This window comes from Oncorhynchus nerka, linkage group LG17 (assembly GCF_034236695.1).
Source record: "Oncorhynchus nerka isolate Pitt River linkage group LG17, Oner_Uvic_2.0, whole genome shotgun sequence".
Taxonomy (NCBI): Eukaryota; Metazoa; Chordata; class Actinopteri; order Salmoniformes; family Salmonidae; genus Oncorhynchus; species Oncorhynchus nerka.
The window spans coordinates 29772307-29796227 of record NC_088412.1 but is presented as its reverse complement, the minus strand read 5'-3'; the positions used below and the strand labels follow the sequence as shown (position 1 = coordinate 29796227).

General features: G+C 41.4%; 1 pseudogene; it reads right to left on the bottom strand.

The window, feature by feature from the left end:
• The window catches only part of LOC135561343 (inactive N-acetylated-alpha-linked acidic dipeptidase-like protein 2), a 425784-nt pseudogene that overhangs the window by 164495 nt on the left and 237368 nt on the right, over positions 1–23921 (bottom strand).

The window sequence follows — 23921 nt, the reverse complement described above, 5'->3', positions numbered from 1 at the left end:
GTGTGAAAGAATTGGGCATGGTCAGGCCAAATGAAGTACCCCTGAGCAACAAAGATGGTTATAAAACAAGGTCATTTTAATACATCACATTGGTCAGAATACTACACAAAATAGCACGTAATGAAGAGGTCTGGGCCACCTTGAATCAAGACCAAAAGCCACATAATGATGACATTCTGGAAGACTTTACTGATAGTGAATTGTTCAAATCAAATCCCAACCTAATCTAGATGCATTTGAAGTTGTCAATCCACTAGGTTCTAAAAAAGGCAAGCACAAATTGACCACAGTGTACTTTAGATTAGGAAATCTTGACCACAATGATACTTCCCAACTCCAAAATACATACCTCTACACACTAGTTCATCGCTGCCTCATTCAGAAACAAGTCACCACTTACGAAGAAGTATTCAAGATATGTGAACTCCAGGAATCGGAAACAAAGAGACACAATCACAACAAACTCAGATAAACAGATAATCACTCTGCACATGCAGTTGCAGGGTTGAGCAAAAACATTTCCTCTGGTCACATTAATTCCTTCTGCTTGGCTACCAAGGGAGACATTTGCTCAAATATCACTGAAGAGGAATTCACCATGCATGACACAGCCAACTACAAGTACCACCTTAAGGCTGTGTGAAGAAAATCCAGACAATCAATCGATGTATGGCATCAAAAAAGCCTATAACTGAATCATGTGCCATCTCCAATTACCTATCTGTTTCCACCAGACGTCATGCATGACCTTGATGAGGGCCTCATACCCACAGTGTTCAGACTAGTGCTACAACAACAAGAGAGTCAAATTACTCTTGCCCAGATTACTCTTGGCTGGGGTGGCAGGGTAGCCTAGTGGTTAGAGAGTTGGACTAGTAACCGCAAGGTTGCAATTTCAAACCCCCAAACTGACAAGGTACAAATCAGTCATTCTGCCCCTGAACAGGTAGTTAACCCACTGTTCCTAGGCTGTCATTGAAAATAAGAATTTGTTCTTAACTGACTGCCGTCCGGTACTGTTGCCCTACCTCTGGTTTACTGACCCCCTACCTGCCTTGACTTGTCTATTGCCACCCCTCGTTGGAATATTAAACCAATTTGACGTATCTGGGTCTTACCTTGATTCCTGATAGGTTTGCTATAAGGCCTGGTGAGATCAATTTCCATGGGTAAGATGGATACAGGGACCCAGAAGGAAGAGTATACATTCCACTAATTCATTGATTTATTCACTTATTATGCACACTTATTTTCATATGCGTTTCCTATTCTGATATACACTGACATTTTCTTCTGTATTTTTTTCCCCACAGAATACCACATCGATGGAGAGACACTGTCATTAGACCAAAGAATGGTGATGCAACTCTTTCCAATGATCAAAAGTTCTAACCAAATTCACAAAATTGTATGGAGAATATAAAAGCTGTAAATAGTTAAGTCAATGTATGATTGTTATCTGAATCATTGATCCTATTCCAATTCTCTGCTCTTTTTTTATTTGTTTCTGAGTCGGAAAGCACAAAACTATTAGTGTTAACAGCTGCAGCAAACAGCCCAGCAAAATGACACACCAATTGGCCTTCAGCATGACATATCAACTGGCCAGCAACAGGACACATCAGCCAGTCCTCTATACTCAGGGGCTCCTGAATGGTGCAGTGGTCTAACACACTGAATCACAATGCTACAGGCGTCACTGCAGACCTGGGTTCAATCCTGGGCTGCATCACAACCTGGCATCCCATAGGGTGGTGCACAATTTGCCCAGCGTCTTCCAGGTTTGGCTGGGGAAGGCCATCATCGTAATTATGAATTTGTTCTTAACTGACTTGCCTAGCTAAATAAAATACTGTTGTCAGAATCGCTGATAGCATAGCACATACACAACTTTTACATGATAATGTCATTTGTATTAAACGTAATTGTCTAAATGAAATGTGTTTGCTTTTAGTAGCCCACTACCCGTCAATACATGGATTTGTGCAGTGTTCATTCAAAAGTACCCCTTTGTTGAGAGACCAAACAGGGAAGGGATATGTAAAGATTCTTCAGTTTTTCTACTCACATTAATTCACAATAACATTTTTACATCATTGTGCCTACCCAGACCATAATGTGCTGGCTTAGATATTTTCTTCTCATGTTAAACCATCACATTTCCAACAGCATCACAAGACCATCTCTCGTCTGCTCCTTTGACCTCAGTACCAATAATTCGTCATTACATTTCTCCTGTCCACAAACATTTAGTCATGGCACGGCATAAATACAAAAAAAAGAATGACAACCGCTTGCTGACGTTGCCCAAGTACAGGAAATGAGGAAGAGGTTTGGGAGGCAAGGTATCAGGAATCAAGGTAAGATCCAAGTGCAGACTGTGTGAAGTAACCATGTTTATTGTAATAGGGGCAGGCAAACGACAGGTCAAGGCAGTCCGGGATCAGAACCAGAGGTGGGGCAACAGTACCGGGCGGCAGGCTCAGGATAAGGCATAGGTCGGTAATCCAGAGGAGGGTAAAGGAACAGGTCGGCAGGCAGAGTGGTCAGGCAGGTGGGCCGGCAAGGGTCAACACCAGGAGGGTGACAAAAGAGAATGGGGAATAAGCAGGAGCTGAGACACAAAACTCTGGTTAACTTGGACAAACTGGCCAAGACAGACAGAAAACACAGGTATAAATACCCAGGGGATAAGTGGGGAAGATTGGTGACACCTGGAGAGGGGTGGAGACAAGCACAAGGACAGGAGAAACAGATCAGGGCATGACACAAGGGGAAAAAATAAGCCCAGATGACACCAAAAATGAAGACCCGACCAAAATAGCCAAGGTAACTGCATACAAATAATGTTCAGTGCGTAAAAGTCGAACCACTGATCCCAGATCAGTTTTTAAGATCATAAATAAGACTGATCCTAGATCAGATGCTTTATGAATATGGGACATTTTGCCTTTTTATATAGACTTTGATCAGGTTTGATGCTGTATGTATCAATATTTGCTAATATTTATATTTGATTTTCAGATTGAGAATGGTGAGGATTCATTCAGTCAGAAGTTACATGTTGAAAAGATGCAGGTGGAGTGGCAAAAAAAGAACTTATGTTGATAAGTTACCTACAAGACAAAAAGGACTGAAATATAATTTATGAAACAAGGCACCAAGGACATCTTAAAACAATACCCAGCACTCCGTTTGTCAGCCATTGTAACAATGAATGTAACATAGCTAAGTTCTGTCATCTGAATTGAAGATGTATTGATGATGCATTATAAACACATTGACTTAGATTTTCTCCGAGATAAGAAGAAAATTGGGTAATGAATCTGGATAGAGAAAATCTGTCCGGATTTGGCACAATGGCCAACAAAATCATTGCAGAAACAGAGAGGGGTATGGCCGTGGAGTTGCTGAATCTCTACAAGTTGGCACTTTTCACACACACAGAGGCTCACAAAGGTATTTTTTATATACAGTAACATGGATAAGAAAATGTACCCTTAACAGAATGCAGCCATTATAATCCAGCCTTATTATTGTACACCCTCCAATTTAAGGTCTGAAGATCTCTGCAGCCATTTTGCTCCTCCCCTACATCTTCAAAGAAGATCCAAGAGGGTTGTATGTCACAGACAGGGTATTTATTTCCCAGCAGACAAATACATCAATGCAAAGTTAGTAGTACTGTGTAAGGTGTACTGTGCTCAGTTGTTAACTTACTGTTTGAAATATGACTTGAGTAATCTTCCTTTTAAATGTTTTTATTTATTACACTGTGTTTGTTCTGGACCTGGGGACTGTGAAAAGACCCCTGGTGGCATGCCTGGTGGGTTAAGTGTGTGTGTGTTAGTGTTGTGTGTAAGTTGACTACGCAAACAATTTAGAATTTCCAAAACATTGTTTCTTATGAAAACAAGAAGTGACAGTCAGTCTTTCCTCAACTGTCAGCCAAGAGAGAGTGGCATGCATAGTATTAGTATTCGCCCTCTGATTACAATGAAGAGTGAGATGTGCGGCTCTGTTCTGGGCCAGCTGAAGCTTAACAGGGTCTTTCTCTGCAGCAATTGATCATATGACTGGACAATAATCAAGATAAGATAAAACTAGAGCCTGCAGGACTTGCTTTGTGGTGTGTGAGAATATCTATTTTTTTATGGAGAGACCTCTCCCCACCTTTACAACAATTGAATCCATATGTTTTGACCATGACAGTTTACAATCTAAGGAGGTGCCAAGTATTTTAGTCTCCTCAAATTGTTCAGCAGCCACAACATTGAATACCAGATTCCGTTGAGGTCTAGAACTTTAGCGAATGATTTGTACCAAATGTTTAGGACCAACTTATTACCCAACTCTTTGTTAAGGGCTAGATTCAATCCAATCTCCATTTTTGGCTATGCACCTTTTAAAGTCAATGTTTCTGTGTTCTCGGAGACCGCATTCACCATAGTTGCTGCATACGTCGGCTCAATCGGAAATTACCTTTAAAAAGGTCAATCCCACTATAACGCGGTCCGGATTTAATCTAGGTTTTAGTATTATAATATATCAAGGGTGCGTTAACAAAATGTATATGTATAGCACAACCCATCCATGCATATACTCTGACACAGACACAACAACGAAACACACGTTCACTACTGACTGCCTGCTGAAATCTTTGGCAGATGCCTGTCTGCCTTTGGAGGTGATTCAATAAAGCAGAACACAGACAGCAGAAGTGCCCCATAATCACCCCCAATAGCATGAGTGTTTAACTACTATATTAGAAGTTTGGCAAGGGATTTGACTCAAATCCTGTTTTCCTTCATTTGTTGCCGGAGCCAAAATCCTCTACTGTCGATCAACCAGAGACACCTTCACTGCAGCACTCGCTAGCTAGGTCTCCTGGGTGACGATGCAAAGATGAGGGGATTTTCAGTCAATAGCAGGAATTAGAGCCTAATACCCCCAATAAAAAATAGTTAATGCGACTGCTACATTCTCCTGGAGAGGGTCTGGTGTTGCTGAGGCAGGTTTATAAAACACCACTCCACTGTACTTCTCTAAATGTCCTTTTAAATATTTACCTCAAATGACTGGTGAAGAGCATGATGACACTGCAAGAATTGTTGATTCTCTATTCAACTCATCATATTAATGGGTGTAAACATGGCAGGGCGTTTACAGCCTGCTGTACTGGGGAGATATTCCAGATAAACAGTTACAGGTCTAATTGCCTATAAAAGTCTGAAGTGATAGAGACGTCCAATTAAGAGCTAGTGTTGATGAGTGACAGTTAAAGAAACATAGATGATAAAATTAAAGGTACTGTACGTTATAGGGGATAAGAGCGACTGGAAATTAGACACTATAAACATTTTATATATAGTACCAGTCAAAAGTTCAACACACCTACTCAAGAAATGCACCTTTTGTAACGGCTGTTGGAAAGAGAGGACCAAGGTGCAGCGTTGTATGTGTCCATATTTATTTAATGAACACAGCAATAACAAAGAGAACGACCGAAACAGTTCTGGCTGGTGCAGACACACAACAGGCGGCTCTGGCGCGGGAAGTGGACCCAACTCCACCATAGTCTTGGCCCACTTAAGTGGCGTGAAGGGCGACTGTGAAGGGCGACTCCGGCAGCGCCGGAGTGAAGGGCGGCTATGACAGCACCGGAGTGAACGGTGGCTCTGGCAGCGCCGGAGTCAAGGGTGGCTCTGGCAGCGCCGGAGTAAAGGCCGGCTCTGGCAGCTCCTGACTGACGGGCGGCTCTGGCAGCTCCTGACTGATGGGCGGCTCTGGCAGCGCTGGACAGGCAGGATCACCTGGAGGGAGGAGAGGGAGAGACAGCCTGGTGCGTGGTGCTGCCACAGGAGGCCTGGTGCGTGGAGGAGGCACCAGATACACAGGGCCGTGGAGGGGTACTGGCGGTCTCGAGTACCGAGCCTGCACAACCTGTCCTGGCTGGATACCCCCTGTAGCCCGGCAAGTGCGGCGGGGTGGAACAGACCGCACCTGGCTGTACTGGCGAACCGGGGACACCGTTGCGTAGGGCTGGTGCCATATAACCCGGGCCGAGGAGACGCACTGGAGACCAGATGCGCTGAGCCGGCTTCATTCCTGTTGGCTCGATGCCCACTCTAGCCCGGCCGATTCGAGGAGCGGCAATGTAGCGCACGGGGCTATGCTTGCGCACTGGGGACACCGTGCGCCTCACTGCATAACACGGTGCATGCCCGGTCAACCTCTCGCCACGGTAAGCATGGGGAGTTGGCTCAGGTCTCCTACCTGACTTAGCCACACTTCCCTGGGGCGGCGATATTCCCCAGCCTGTGCCCAGGGACCCTTACCGTCCAAAATCTCCTCCCGTGTCCATTCCTCCAGATAGCTCTTCTCCTCCTTCTCACGCTGCTTGGTCCTTTTGTTGTGGGTAGTTCTGTAACAAATCTCTTCGTCGTCTGAGGAGGAGGAGTAGGAAGGATCGGACCAATATGCAGCGTGGTAAGTGTCCATGTTAATTTATTAGACTGAACACACAAAATAAAGTGAAAGGAAGAAACTAAACAGTTCTGTCAGGTGAATACACAAAACAGAAAACAACTACCCACAAATCATAATGGGAACACAGGCTACCTAAGTATGGTTCTCAATCAGAGACAACGATTGACAGCTGCCTCTGATTGGGAACCATACCAGGCCAAAAGCAGAAATACAAAACATAGAACAAAAACAAAATGCCCACCCCAACTCACGCCCTGACCAAACTAAAATAGAGATAAAAAAGGAACTAAGGTCAGGACGTGACACCTTTTCTCCCAACGTAAAAAATATTTCCACCTGACCTGTCCCTTGTACTATAGAATACATTTAACACCCTCCCCCACAAATAATAATAGTAGCGACTCTTTCTTTATAAACGTGGATATCAACTTCAGCATGCTTTTGTGGCACAGTAGACGCCACGCTGGGTTGAGGGTTCGCCGACCACCACTGACGACCTCACTCTCCCTACCTGTTTCATACCTTCACGATCTTAGCCGGTTGCAGACTAAATGTGCTTCTAATTTACACATCTCCATCTCGCTTTCGGGGTTAACCTTCTTTTTTATTTTAAATAATCAGATTTTTTTAATGAAGATTATTGTTGCATTACTGTAAATCAGTGTGCATGTGAACACTCTGTCATAGTCTTTCGGTCTCTCCATTAATTCCATTAAAATTGCATCCAAAGTGTATAATTCTATTCAAAATGTATGTATGTATGTATGTATGTAGACAGTAGCAAGAAAAAATATGCGAACCCTTTATAATTACCTGGACCTACATAAATTGGTCATAAAATTTTATCTGATCTTCATCTAAGTCAAAACAATAGACAAGCACAGTCTGCTTAAACCAATTACACACAAACAATTATACATTTTCATGTCTTTATTGAACACACCGTGTAAACATTCACAGTGCAGGGTGGGAAAAGTATGTGAACCCTTGATTTTAATAACTGGTTGACCCTACTATGGCAGCAATATCCTCAACCAAACATTTTCAGTAGTTGCGGATCAGACCTGCACAACGGTCAGGATGAATTTTGAACCATTCCTCTTTTAAATCTGTTTCAGTTCGGCAATATTCTTGGGATGCCTGGTGTGAATTGCTCTCAAGGTCATGTCACAGCATCCCAATGGGGTTGAGGTCAGGACTCTGACTGGGCCACTCCAAAAGGCGTATTTTATACTGTTGAAGCCATTCTGTTGTTGGTTTACTTCTGTGTTTTGGGTTGTTGTTCTGTTGCATCACCCAACTTATGTTGATCCTCAATTGGCGGACAGATAGCCTTATATTATCCTGAAAAATGTCTTAACTTGGGAATAATTTTTCCGCCAATGATAGCAAGCTGTATAGATCCTGAGGCAGCAAAGCAGCTCCAAAGCACGATGCTCCCTTTACCATACTTTACAGTTGGATGAGGTTTTGACTTTGGTGTGTTGTTCCTTTTTTTTCTCCACATAGTGTTCCTTCCAAAACAACTCAACTTTAATTTAATCTTTCCACAGAATATGTTGCCAGTAGTGCTGTGGAACATCCAGATGCTCTTTTGCGAACTTCAGGCATGCAGCAATGTTTTTTTTTTGGACAGCAGTGGCTTCTTGAGTGGTGTCCTCCCATGAGCACCATTCTTGTTTAGTGTTTTACGTATAGTAGACTCATCAACAGAGAGGTTAGCATGTTCCAGAGATTTATTTATGTCTTTAGCTGACACTCTAAGATTTTTCTTAACCTCATTGAGCATTCTGTGCTGTAGTCTTTCAGTCATCTTTGCAGGACGGCCACTCCTAGGGAGAGTAGCAACAATGCTGAACTTTCTCCATTTACAAACAACTTGTCTTACTGTGGACTGATGAACTTCAAGGCTTTTGTAACCCTTTCCAGCTTTATGCAAGTCAATTATTCTTAATCTTGGATCTTCTGAGATGTCTTTTGTTAGAGGCATGGTTCACAGGCAATGCTTCTTGTGAATAGCAAACTGAAATTTTGTGAGTGGTTTTTATAGGGCAGGGCAGCTCTAACTAACATCTCCAATCTCGTCTCAATAATTGTGTTCCAGGTTATCTGACTCCTGACTCCAATTCACTTTTGGAGAAGTCATTAGCCTAGGGGTTCACATACTTTGTCCAACCTACAGTGTGAATATTTAAATGATGTATTCAATATAGACAAGAAAAATACATTAATTTATGTGTTATTAGTTTAAACAGACTGGGTTGGTCTGTTGTTGTGATTTAGATGAAGATCAGATCTAATTTTATAACCAATTTATGCAGAAATCTAGATAATCCCAAAGAGTTCACATACTTTTTCTTGCCACTATGTGTATATATATACTACCTGTCAAAAATTTTAGAACACCTAGTCATTCAAGGGTTTTTCTTTATTTTACTATTTTCTACATTGTAGAATAATAGTGAAGACAAAACTATGAAATAACACATATCGAATCATGTAGTAACCCAAAAAGTGTTGCTGAGCATGCACCCTTGCAAAGTGGAGATGGTGTTTCCTACCTTCACCACCTGGGGGCGGCCCGTCAGAAAGTCGAGGACCCAATTTCACATGGTGGGGTTGAGACCCAGGGCCTCCAGCTTGATGATGAGCTTGGAGGGTACTAGGGTGTTGAATGCTGAGCTGTAGTCAATGAACAGCTCTCTTACGTAGGTATTCCTGTTGTCCAGATGGGATAGGGCAGTGTGCAGTGTGATGGCAATTGCATCGCCTTTGGACATGTTGGGGCGGTATGCAAACTGAAGTGGGTCTAGGGGGCCGATAAGGTGGAGGTGATATGATCCTTGACTAGTCTCTCAAAGCACATAATGATGACAGATGTGAGTGCTACGGGGCGGTAGTCATTTAGTTCAATTATCTTTGCCTTCTTGGGTACAGGAACAATGGTGGTCATCTTGAAGCATGTGGGGACAACAGACTGGGATATGGAGCAATTGAATCTGTCCGTAAACACACCAGCCAGTTGGCCAGCGCATGCTCTGAGGATGGGGCTGGGGAAGCAGTCTGGGCCAGTAACCTTGCAAGGGTTAAATTGTTTAAATGTTTTACTCACGTCAGCCACGGAGAAGGAGAGGGGGTGGGGGTGCAGTCCTTGTTAGCGGGCTGAGACGGTGGCACAGTATTATCCTCAATGCAGGCAAAGAAGGAGTTTAGTTTGTCTGGAAGCGTGATGTTGGTGTCTGTGCTATGGCTGTTTTTCTTTTTGTAGTCCATGATTTAATGTAAACCCTGACACATAAGTCCTGTGTCTGAGCAGTTGAATTGCGATTTCACCTTGTCCCTGTACTGGAATTTCGCTTGTATTATTATATTCAGTGATATTACCAGACCTCTTTCCATGGTTAAATGCAGTGGATCGCGCTTTCAGTTTTGCGCGAATGCCACCATCCATCCACGGTTTCTGGTTAGGGTAGATTTGAATAGTGAGTGTTTACAACAACTCCAATGCACTTCTTTATAAATGCACTCACCGAGTTAGCGTATAGGTACATGTTGTTCTCTCAGGCTGACCGGAACATATTCCAGTCCGCATGCTCAAAACAATCTTGAAGCGTGTCTTCCGATTGGTCGGACCAGCTTTGAATGGTTCTCGTCACTTTTAAATCCTGTTCGAGTTTCTGCCTATAAGACGGCAGGTGCAAGATGGCATCGTGGTCGGATTTGCCGAAGCGAAGGTGGGGAGGGCTTTGTATGCATCGCGGAAGTTAGAGTAGCAGTTGTCGAGGGTACATTTACATTACATTTAAGTCATTTAGCAGACGCTCTTATCCAGAGCGGCATTGCACATGCACCTAGCGCAATGAATATGCTTGTAGAATTTAGATAGCCTTATTCGCAAATATGCCAGCCAGTGTTTTCTAGTAGCTTGGCTGCATTTCCATCCTGAGCTCAATGGCTCATTATATCTTATTTAGATGATTAATGTAAAGGCCTGGGAGGAGACACCGGCTGCATTTGACACATTTATCCTCCTGACTGGTTCTCTGAGGATATACTTCAACATGTAGGGCATACTGTACCCGCACAGCACTATTTGGCCAGGGGTAAATTGGTTAGAGTAGGAGTGTCCCCTCTCTTGATGGCAGAGAGAAAAATTCACATTTTGAAGTTAATTTCCTGCAATTCTACACATTTTGCCATGACTTATACCATGTTAATAATATCTGAGTGAGATTGACTAACAAAATCAATGGGGTTACCTTGAGGTCTGGGCCCCTGGGCACGTGCCCTGCATCCCCAGTCAGTATTTGACCTTGATTACTACAAGTTTAGATAACTGGTTAGACTAATTTAACAATCTAGACACTGTTAGCTGACATGTTGGGCCACTGTCAGTGACTGACAAAACAAGAGAAGAACTGCTGATGCACAACCAAATTTCGAACTTACACATGATGTATTTTACTATTCTAACTCTCAATGGTGAGTTAATTTCTGGGGGTTGGGGCCCCATAGCACCCGGGAGACCTAAGAGACCGCTTATGTTGCTTATGCCTGGAGCCGGCCTTGAGGAGGCAAATGCAGTACATGCTTTTTAGAGTGGGCTGAAATTGGAGAGAGTTGTACCTGAGGCAGCAGGCATGGCCAGAGGTGTACAGAGGCTCCCTAGTTCCACAGACTGGATGTTGAGCAGCCTTTTGGCCAGAGAGGCAGAGATGGCCTGGACCAGCAGAGATGTAAGGTTGGGCCGCTGCTCCCTGTAGCTCCCCACTGCAAATAAAGCTGCAATATGTAACTTTTTGGGCGACCCGACCAAATTCACATAGAAATGTGAGTTATAGATCTGTCATTCTTATTGAAAGCAAGTCTAAGAAGCAGTTGTTCTCTTTTATGTGCTCTATTTTTATGCTTCCCATCCTTAAGTTTAGTTTTTGCTTCTTTTACTTTCAGTTTTGGTGCAATGATTCTCTACACTATTCATGCTTGTTTTGACACATAAACTGAAATTAGACAAACTAATAGAACTTTAGCTACCAGGAAATGGCAGCGCGATTTCTGCATAGTGCAGCTTTAGAAAAGCAGGAAAACTGGGTTAGGACTGTATGAACTTCACACACATAAATCCCCCTACACTAAAAAGATCAGTTTGTTGGTTATTAATTACAGTTATTCACTCCAGGTTTCAATGTGCACGGTAGTGTGTTCTGTTGATGTATGAGCAAGCCTACCACAGACAATTTTGACTAGGGCTGTAGGTAGCCTAGGTACTGTAACCTTTGGTCCAGTAACCCAAATTGCTAGTTCAAATCCCCAAGGTAAGAAAAAATGTTTTTCTGTGCCCTTGAGCAAGGCACTCAACCCTAATTGCTACAGGGTAGCTGTTGATAATGGCAGACCCGGGCTGTGACCCCACTCTCTGAGGGTGATATGCAAAAAAACACATTTTAAATACACACTTCTACATGTGTCAAATAGGACAAATATAAGCATCCACCAATTTATTTTTAACTACTTCTCTTTCTCTCTCTACTTGTATCAAAGCCCGCGCCACTGATTGAGGCTTGCCGACTCCCTGGATTTTAAGTTGTAAGTCAGGTTTTCTGCAAACCAATGGGGATTTAGATGGACGAAATGCCCCGTTGACTCAGCCTCATTAAAACAGGGTAACTGTGAGCCTAATCCCGCTTTACGAACACATTTATTTTGCAGTATTCAATTTTCCAAGGCCAGTGTTCAGCTGAGGTGATAGCCACAGTCATACTCTAATAACAATGCAGCAAACTGGCCTTTTCAACTACACAATGTTCCTGTTAATTGTGTTTTCCAGATCAACTTTATTTCTTTCTAACAAAAGATAATTATTGAACAGTTATCTGAATTAAATTGAAAGGGCTCCCTGTGCATTATCTCTGAAGAGTTAACTCTCACAATGCTAGATAATGAGTTGTTTTCTCAATGGAAATTGTGCACATCAAGACAGTTCAAGGTTACATTTGTTTATATTCACATTAACATGTGAATATTAACAAATGGTGATTTGAGTCTATTTGGGCCCTTAAAACTGACATCTCCTAATTTGCTCAGGAAGAGTGACTTATGGGTACTATAGAATAAGATTCATTATCCATCATTAAATATGATAATTTGATATATGTCTCTCTGAGCCTATGGCTGAGTTCAAAAAGAAAAGGTTGGACTCAAAACAGGTCCCTCAATGAAGATCTGGTTGGCCATAATGCTTTACAACGCTTATTACACATAACATTTAATGATGTGAAAATATTTAGACAAAGAGCAATGTCTTCTCGCTGTCAACTACATTTATTTTATCTAAGCTCACTGGTCACCATAGCAGCACCCACAAGTAGCACGCGCTCCAGCAGGTAAATTTCACTTGTCATTCCCAAAGCCAAAACCAACTCCTCCTCTGCTGCCAGTGACTGGAACGAATTGCAAAAATCACTGAAACTTATATCTCCCTCACAAACTTTAAGCATCAGCTGTAAGAGCAGATTACTGATCATTTCACCTGAACACATCCCATCTGTAATAGCCTACCCAACTACCTCATCCCCATAGTGTTATTTTTTTTTGTTGCTCCTTTGCACCCCAGTATCTCTACTTGCACATTCATCTTCTGCTCATCTATCACTCCAGTGTTAATGCTAAATTGTAATTATTTCGCCACTATGGCCTATTTATGGCCTTACCTCCCTAATCTTACTACATTTGCACAAACTGTATATAGATTTTTCTATTGTGTTATTGATTGTATGTTTGATTATCCCATGTGTAACTCTGTGTTGTTGTTTTTGTCGCACTGGTTTGATTAATCTTGGTCAGGTCGCAGTTGTAAATGAGAACTTGTTTTCAACTGACCTACCTGGTTAAATAAAGGTTAAATAAATAAGAAATTCAGCAAACTTTACATATGTAAATATTTGTGTGAACATAACAAGATTCAACAACTGTGATATAAACTGAACAAGTTCCACAAACATGTGACTAACAGAAATTAAATAATGTGTCCCTGAACAAAGGGGGGGACAAAATCAAAATCAAAAGTAACAGTCAGTGTCTGGTGTGGCCACCAGCTGCATTAAGTACTGCAGTGCATCTCCTCCTCATGGACTGCACCAGATTTGCCTGTTCTTGTTATGAGATGTTACCCCACTCTTCCTCTAAGGCACCTGCAAGTTCCCAGACATTTCTGGGGGGGAATGGCCCAAGCCCTCACCCTCTGATCCAACAGGTCCCAGACATGCTCAATGGGATGAAGACCCGGGTTCTTCGCTGGCCATAGCAGAACACTGACATACCTGTCTTGCATGAAATCACACACAGAACAAACAGTATGGCTGGTGGCATTGTCATGCTGGAGGGTCATGTCAGGATGAGCCTGCAGGAAGGGAACCACATGAGGGAGGAGGATGTCTTCCCTGTAAGGCACAGCGTTGAGATTTCCTGCAAAGACAACAAGCTCAGTCCGATGCTGCTGTGACGCACCGCCCCAGACCATGACGGACCCTCCACCTCCAAATCAATCCCGCTCCAGAGTACAGGCCTCAGAGTAACGCCCATTCCTTCGACGATAAACGCGAATCCGACAATCACCCCTGGTGAGACAAAACTGTGACTAGTCAGTGAAGAGCCTACAAGCCCTCAGTCCAGCCTCTCTCAGCCTATTGTTGACAGTCTGAGCACTGATGGAGGGATTGTGCGTTCCTGGTGTAACTCAGCAGTTGTTGTTACCATCCTGTACCTGTCCCGCAGGTATGATGTTCGGATGTACCGATCCTGTGCAGGTGTTGTTACACGTGGTCTGTCACTGCGAGGATGATCAGCTGTCTGTCCTGTCTCCCTGTAGCTCTGTATTAGGCGTCTCACAGTGCGGACATTGCAATTTATTGTGCTGGCCACATCTGCAGTCCTCATGCCTCCTTGCAGCATGCCTAAGGCACGTTCAACGCAGATGAGGAGTGACCCTGGGCATCTTTCTTTTGGTGTTTTTCAGTCAGTAGAAATGCCTCTTTAGTGTCCTAAAGTTTTCATAACTGTGACCTTAATTGCCTACCGTCTGTAAGATGTTATTGTCTTAACGACCATTCTACAGGCCGTTCCACTCCCGTGTATGATAGTTTTTTGCTTACCTCACTAACGAAACCTTTTGCCTATTCCCTTCCTGTACCTTAGCCTATTGGATTTCCTGTTATCAACCTATTGCCTGATCTCCTGGACGACGTTACTTGCCTTTTCCCTGCCTGCACTTTTTGCCGTGTTTATTACAGGCAGATTCTTTTTAAACAATAAAAAAAAACAATTTGGGAATATCTACTTTGGAGTACAGAGGCCCATTATCAGCAACCATCACTCATGTGTTCCAATGGCACGTTGTGTTAGATAATCCTAGTTTATAATTTTAAAAGGCTAATTGATCATTAGAAAACCCTTTCGCAATTATGTTAGCACAACAAAACACCAGTCTCAACGTCAACAGTGAAGAGGCCACTTGGGGACGCTGGTCTTCTCGGCGGAGTTCCTCTGTCCAGTGCCCGTGTTCTTTTGCCCATCTTAATCTTTTCATTAACTCCACCAGTCCTATTATGATTTATGAAAAGATGATACCTTTTCTAAACATTTTATTTAAAAAAATGTTTGTTTTTTTAACAATTAGTATGTTTGAGTTTAACCACAATATTTGTATTATTTGTTCTATCTTTTCTGGTGGATTAAACTGAAATTGCAACCAATTTTCTATGGCTTGTTAATTATAACGATATTTTGGAGATTATTTTGTTTTCAAATAACCGAAAGTGAGTGGTTGTAATCTCAACAAAGGGGAAAAACCCATTCTTGAACATGGGGTGAGACATTCTTACTAATTTACTAGAGAACCACTTCAGATTTAAGTATAACCTTTATATGACTGACGTCTTTAGTGAGAGGTCTAATGCTTTAATATTTCATCATTTCTGCACCCCGAATTCATATTCATTAAATAAATAGGCCCTTTAAAAACATTCTGGCTTGCCATTCCAAATAAAATTGAATCGTTTTTGCTCATATAATTTAAAAAACAAGTCGCATAAGCAAATAGGTAAACTGTGATTTGACTAAAGACTTAATCCGGGTGATTTCTACACAAATAGACGGATATATTCCTTTCCATGGTAAGATCTTGTCTATTTTTGCTAACTTTCTATTACAATTTATTAGAGTGAGATCATTTCTTTCTTTCGGGATTTGTATGCCGAGTATGTCCACATCCCCGTCAGACAATTGTATTGGTAAACTACATGGTAATGTAAAAGTTTAAAAAAATGTATGATCCAATACTTATCAAAATTACGTTTTAATCCAAAGAGGTTAGAAAAAGTATCTAGATCCCATATTAGGCTGTGGAGGGATTCTAATTGTGTATTTAAAAGGAAACATGAATCATCAGCGTACAGGCGGCAGGGTAGCCTAGTGGTTAGAGCGTTGGACTAGTAACCGGAAGGTTGCAAGGTTCAAACCCCCGAGCTGACAAGGTACAAATCTGTCGTTCTGCCCCTGAACAGGCAGTTAACCCGCTGTTCCTATGCCGTCATTGAAAATAAGAATTTGGTTAAATATAGGTAAAAATAAAAAATTAAATGGCACATTTGGTTTTAACAGCTAACATTTCGATGGCAATAATACATAGATTTGCCGATAGTGGGCAATCTTGTTTTACTATAAATGCCAGGCCTGGTTTCACAGATATTTCATAGTTTTCTATTGTTTCCTGTACTTGTCTTATATTATCTCCAATATATCGTCCATGTAAAAAAAAACAGTCTGATTAGGTTGAAAAACAATACCTTTTTAATTCTATGTGAAGTGTAAGAGGCCTCCAATTTGTTAAATGGACAAGATCTTTAAATTTACCACTTGAATCTTGTTTCAGTAATAATTCAATCAGACCTTGTTGAGTGTCCGATAATCTACCATTTTATATAGGAGTGGTTAAAACATGCTAATAACGGTTCTCTGAGTTTATCAAAAAAAGTTTGGTATACATCCACTGGTATACCATCCAGCCCTGGATTCATGAAAATACAAGTGTCTTACACCATTTAAAAGCTTAACTTCTTTTTAATCCAGCCGCTTTCTCAGATTTCAAAAAGGCTTTATGGCGAAAGCATACCATGCAATTATCTGAGCACAGCGCCCCGCGTACAAAAGCATTCCAAACATTTTCCAAACAAGCAGAGGCTTCACGAAATTCATAAATAACAAAAAAATAAATCACTTACCTTTGAAGATCTTCCTCTGTTTGCAATCCCAAGGGTCCCAGCTACATAACAAATGGTCCTTTTGTTCGATAAAGTCCTTCTTTATATCCCCAAAAAGTCAGTTTAGTTGGCGTGCTTGATTCAGTAATCCACCCGTTTCCCTCGTTCAAATGCATACAAATGAATCTCAAAAGTTACCAATAAACTTCATCTAAACAAGTCAAACAACATTTCTAATCAATCCTCAGGTATCCTAATATATAAATACATGATACAATTTAAGACAGAGAATAGTATGTTCATTATCAGAGATAAATAACAAGGTGCGCACTCTCATCCACACGCGCCACAATACAACAGCCAAAATGGGAGCCACGCTCATTTAAAAAAAACACACACCTGAAACTCTTTCTAAAGACTGTTGACATCTACTGGGAGCCCTAGGAACTGCAATCTGAGAGGTATTCCATTGATATTCCCATAGACAGCCATTTCAATAAGTGGCGAGCTCAACAAAAAAAATCTGGATGGATTCTCCTTGGGTTTTTGCCTGCAATATCAGTTCTGTTATACTCACATATATTATTTGAACAGTTTTGGAAACTTTAGAGTGTTTCTATCCAATGCTACCAATAATATGCTTAAAACCTATCTTCTGGGCCTGAGTAACAGGCAGTTTAATTTGTGCACCTCAGTCACCCAAACTTCCGAATACTGCCCCTTAGAAGTTTAAAGTACTTTACTTCCTCTTTCCTCTTTCAAAATATAGTTTGGTGATTCATGGGTGATTCCAATTGTATCAAGTTACAGTAAATTATTTTTGGTAGCATTTCTATGTTGATGAAAAAATATAATTTGGTGCATTTTTCCCCATTTTCCATCCAGTTCACTCTATTTTACACTGGATTTTATTTAGTTTTCCCTCTCACACTCTTAGCCTCTGTGGTACAGTTTTTATTGTTATCTATCCGTACTGTTAGTCCTTCCATTTCCTTTGTTAATATGGACTTTTTCACACTTGTTAGAAGAGCAAGCATATTCCTTTCGCTAAGCCCTCCTGGTGGTGTTGCACTCATGTTTGGGATCTTACAGTGTCACTAAACACTCTCCCTGCTGCCATTGATTACAACAGTCAACAAAATCTCATACATTTTGTATGATCCACTTACCTGCTTCCAGTGCAGTGTGTGTGTGTGTGTGTGTGTGTGTGTGTGTGTGTGTGTGTGTGTGTGTGTGTGTGTGTGTGTGTGTGTGTGTGTGTGTGTGTGTGTAAACTGGCCAGTAAGATACATTAATTTCCCTACCTCTCAGTGAGAGGGGCAGTGGGATTATTGAAGATGAAACAAGGGCTTTGCCTGTCCCCTGTATTTTTCCCATTAATTCAATGTATTGTTATTCTTGTCAATTTTAATACAATATTGATTAATATATTTTCACAGCCTTTGGATTGATATGGTGAATTATTTTCTGTTTAATATATTTTTGGAAGCCATTATGTTGTTTGTTGTTATTCTCAGAGGGATGGGGATGAGTGATCTAAGGCAGGTGTGCCCAGACTTTAGTTACAAAGGATCTACTTTTTCCACCCGTTTCCAAATTTGGTGGAATGACACAAAAATGTCCTCCATTTGAGTTTTTCCTTGCAACAATATGATTGTGAGCATTTCCTCTTTGGCAATCATATCTTCAAACACCATTCTGATGAAAATACATAACTGAGATGTGTTCTGTCAACTCGTCAAATAGAAGTGAAAATAAAACACACTCATTTTTGTATTTTTAAGTTGCTCCCTCAAATTCTCATCTATCATTTCACAGTGTTGTGTAACAGTATTTCTGGATTGCTGAACATCCATAATGATTTCTGATTTATTTTTGAAATATCATACAATGATTCTGCTGCCTCTAAAAATGCCTATTTTACCATTTCTCCATCCTGGAACAGTTTCTCGTGCTTTGCTAGTGTGCGACTCACCTGGGAATGATACAATCGTGGCTGCCTTTTGATTTTGAGCTGGGCCTTGTAAAGATTGTTTGTTGGGCAGCTAGTTGAGACTTCAATTCTTTTACTTTTCTCTTACATAGTGAACTTTTAGCTGGAAGGTAACTTTCATATTTCTTGTGAACAGTCTTGAAATGCCTCTCGACATTTCCCTTCTTAGCAAGAGCTACATTTGAATGGCAGATCAGACACACACATTTTGAATTTGCTGTGGTGAAACAATAAATCTTCCTCCCACTCATTGTGAAAGTGGTAGATTTTCGGTTTCTTGCTGCTTGGTCCAGCACTCATATTAAAAACGTAACCGGAACTTCATAGAAAAAAACAACTACCACTGGATCAACAAAGAACATTCTGTTACAGTTCTGTTACAGGTCTCGCAAGCGTGGAAATGTAAACATACTAAATGCAGATGGTTGCTATGGTAGCGGCAGTTTGGAAAACACATGTAGCAACTATATTGCAGCGGGTTGGTCCAATTTTATGTCAGTCAAAGCAGTTTTTAAAATATTTTGTCCGTGCAGTAATATTCAAGAAAGAAGTTAACCTGTAAGCAAAGCATACGGTGCTTTAGAACTGTGGACCTCATTATTTTGATGCTCGATGATAACGCTGTGAATTGACAAAATATATATTTTTATTGCATACATTTTGAAAACGTTTATGCGGTCTACTAGAAAGAAGTTTGCGATCGACCGATCGACGTCCTGGGCACCACTGATCTGTCATTGTGTCTGTCATTGTTTTACAGAGATGAGGAAGATACAACTAACTATTGGAACCCACTCGGCATGCAAGATAGTGGATACTTGAGAGGAAAGACCAATCCAGGTAAATACAACTTTTGTGAGAGAGTGCAATGACCATACTAAATCCATAATGACTGAACATTATGCAATCATGTCGATACGGAAGTAGTTGCTTTATTTCAGCCATCTTTAATAACAAGAGGAAGTCATCTTGTAAGACTCACAGAGATAGCATGAACACTGGCACACTACAAAATATAATCTCCAAGACAACTTGCTTATGCGATTAGTTCCCTCTTTGTTTCCTGCCGAGAGAACCAACTCAGAAAGTGTGTGTGGAGGAAAAATGAATGTCCAGGTGCTGAAGCAGCTTTTTTGTCTGTCCTGACAAACTACCTCCTTAAAAGAATGTCTGCCATCGCCATCCTGGCTGGCCCAGACGCACATCACCTAGCTGCTGGAAATGGCCTTTTAATGACGGTCCTGCATTGGTTCCTTTAGGATGATTTAATCAAAGTCCCTGATGCAGAGCAAGCCTTTAATCTTTTCCCTTCACTAGAACGTGTCGAGCCAGGACATCTACCTGTCTAAATGCCCCCTGAAAATTACAGAGCAGATTTACATGCTGATATTAGTCTGTCATAATTGGCCACTAAAGCATATATATTATTAGCTACAAATCTCTGGGTGAAGAAGTTTCTCCTGCTGGTTAGCTTTTCATCATATGCCTGTTTTATTCCATTTGTGTTATTGTTCTACAGCACTTTTACTTTTTAGTTGTCTTTCACAACCTTTGTAGACTTTCAGATTCCCCCCCACCTACATACACTCGTCTTACCCTAGAGGGATCAAATATGTCTTGCTAGTTCTCCTACACAAAATCTTGCAAACTTTGCAGTGGTATTTCAAACCTCTTCTGTCTCTCAAACAATGTCACATTTAAATAAAGAGCTCCATTACAACAACCCCGTTCTGTTTAAAACATACCCGCAAGCAATATTTTTATTCACACATACAAGTTTTTGTTTTTGTTAAACAAAGAGTCAGACAGAGCCTCAACCTTGTGTGTGCGCAACATTGGTTCGTTTTGAGTGGGGAGAAGTAAACCTGCCCACATGAATAAAGAATATAGTACACTATGGTCTAAATACTGTACTATTACTATATTTATATACTATAGTATTCACTGTAGTGTTTTTGGACTTTACTGTAGTATTCAATGCAATGTCATTTTAGGCAAAAATGTAAAAAATATTTATGTGTCATTATGATTGCACCTTTGGTTTTGTTTGGGGCTGATGAAAAAGCAGCCAGTTTGTACGAATGTGTCTCTATTGTAAGTACAGTGCCTTCAGAAAGTATTCAGACCACTTGACCTTTTACACATTTTGTTGTGTTACGGCCTGAATTTAAAATAGATTCAATTGAGATGTTTTGGGTCAGTGGCCTACACACACTACCCCATTTATGTAATATGCATTTCAAAATGTTTACAAATTTGAAGCTGAAATGTCTTGTGTCAATACGTGTTCAGACCCTTTGTTATGGCAAGCCTAAATACTGTAAGTTCAGAATTAATTATTTGCTTAAGTCACATAAGAAGTTGCATGGACTCACTGTGTGCAATAATAATGTTCTAACATGATTTTTTAATGAATAACTCATCTCTGTACCCCACACATACAATTATCTGTAAGGTCCCTCAGTCGAGCAGTGAATTTCACACACAGATTCAACCAAAAATACAAGGGACGTTTTCCACTGCCTCGCAAAGAAGGGCATTATTGGTAGATGGGTAAAAAATGTATCCCTTTGAGCATTGTGAAGTTATTAATTACATTTTGGATGGTGTATCAATGCACCCAATCACTACAAAGATACAGGTGTCCTTCTTAACTCAGTTGACGGAGAGGAAGGAAAACGCTCAGGGATTTAACCATGAGGACAATGGTGACTTTAAAACAGTTAGAGTTAAATAGCTGTGAAAGGCAAAAACTGAGGATGGATCAACAACATTATAATTATTTCAGAATACTAACCTAATTGACAGGGGGAAAAGAAGAAAACCTGTACAGAATACAAATATTCCAAAAAATGTATCCTGTTTGCAACCAGGTACTAAAGTAATACTGCAAACAAATGTAGCAAAGCAAGTAATGCCTTGTAATCAGGACAAAAAGTTATGTTTGGGCAAAATCCAACACAAAATATGACTTAGTACCACTCTCCATATTTTCAAGCATAGTGGTGGCTGCATCATGTTAAGACTGGGAAGTTTTTCAGGATAAAAAATAAACGGAATGAAGCTAAGCACAGGCAAAATCCTAGAGGAAAACCTCATTCAGTCTACTTTGCACCAGACACTGGGAGATTATTTGACCTTTCAGCAGCACAATAACCTAAACACAAGGCCAAATCTACACTGGAGTTGCTTACCAAGAAGAAAGTGAATGTGTCTGAGTGGCCAAGTTAAATGTTTGACTTAAATGCACTTGAATATCTATGACAAGACCTGAAAATGGTTGTCTAGCCAAGATTAACAACCAATTTGACAGAGCTTGAGAATTTTGAAAATAATAATGGGGCAATGTTGCACAATCCAGTTGTGGAAAGCTCTTAGAGACTTACCCAGAAAGACTCACAGCTGTAATTACAGCCAAAGGCGCTTCTACAAAGTATTGACTCAGTGGTGTGAATACTTGCGTACATTAGATTTCTAAAAACATGTTTTCACTTTGTCATTATGGAGTATTGTGTGTAGAAAAATCTAATTAATAAATGTTGAATTCAAATGTAGAATAAGTCAATGGGTATGAATACTTTTTGAAGGCACTACATTTGAAAAGACCGCCTGAAATTTCAGCCTGTTTTGGTAGGTTTGAATTTTGGCCTGCCTGGTGACATCACCACTAGTTTTTAGTTTTCCCACAAGCCATTCAGATCACTCTAAGACATTCCTAGTTAAATTCTTGCCTGAGAAATGTCTCTTTACTAATAAGCTATTTTAGATATTTTTGGATTATTTTAATTGAATAGAATCACAGTAACATACCTATGTTACCCAGAAATGCTGTGATAGCACTGCCAAAGGTGATTCGACAAAGTATTGACTCAGGGGTGTCGTGACGTGACTATCATTAATGTGATGACTTTTATTCATCGAATAATTACCTACTATGTTTAATCCTTATTAGAATAAATTAATTCTGTAACAATTAACTAATTAAGAATTTGGGGCACCACGGGAAAAGTTGTTTACGAGTTACCGTCTCCCGAATTAACTGAAGAATATATAGATAACATAACAGTCACTAAGTGATACTTTCCTTATCTGTACCACACATATTGATTTGATTATTTATTTACTAACAAACTAAATGAAAACATAGGATACACACAGTATAGGTTATTAATTAGACATTTTATACGATGACAACAGGTCCCTAGCAGACTAACATGTAGAACAGGGGGTTAAATAATAAACAAGTAATTGATTATGTGAAGCCAGGTGTGATAAGACAAAGACAGAACAAATGGAAAATGAAAAGTGTATCGGCTGTGGCGCCGCCCGAACAAGGAGAGGGACCGACTTCGGCGGAAGTCATGACAGTACACCCCTTGATGCGCGGCTCCAGCAGCGCTCCGACACTGACCTCGGGGAGTCCTCCACCGGCACCTCGATGTCCAGAGGCGGCGGAGGAACCTCCCTCACCTCAGCTTCTTGGAGTGGACCAGCCACCACCGGCCTGAGGAGAGACACAAGGAACGAGGGATTAATGCGATAATCTGAGGGAAGCTGTAACCTGTAGCATACCTCGTTCAGTCTACTCAGGACTTTAAATGGCCCCACAAACCGCGGACCCAGCTTCCAGCAGGGCAGGCAGAGGGGCAGGTTCCGGGTCGAGAGACAGACCCGGTCCCCCAGTGCGAACACCGGGGCCTCGCTGCGGTGGCGGTCGGCACTCGTTTTTTTATGGGTGGCGTCCTAGGTCTGATGCCACGGTGCCAGAACCGGCTGATACCCAAGTACACACCCCAGTACACACTGGAAAGGAGAGAGGTTAGTGGAGGAGTGGCGGAGTGAGTTTTGGGTCATCTCTTCCCAGGGGATGAACATCGCCCACTCCGCCGGGCAGTCCTGGCAATATGACTGCAGAAACCTACCCACATCCTGATTTACTCTCTCCACCTGCCCGTTACTCTCGGGGTGAAAACCTGAGGTGAGGCTGACCGAGACCCCCAGGCTCTCTAGACCCTGGATGTGAACTGGGGACCCCGATCAGAGACTATATCCTCAGGCACCCCGTAGTGCTGGAAGACGTGCGTGAACAGGGCCTCCCCACAGTCTGTAGGGCCGTAGGGAGACCGGGCAAAAGGAGGAGATGGCAGGACTTAGAAACCGATCCACAACGACCAGGATCGTGG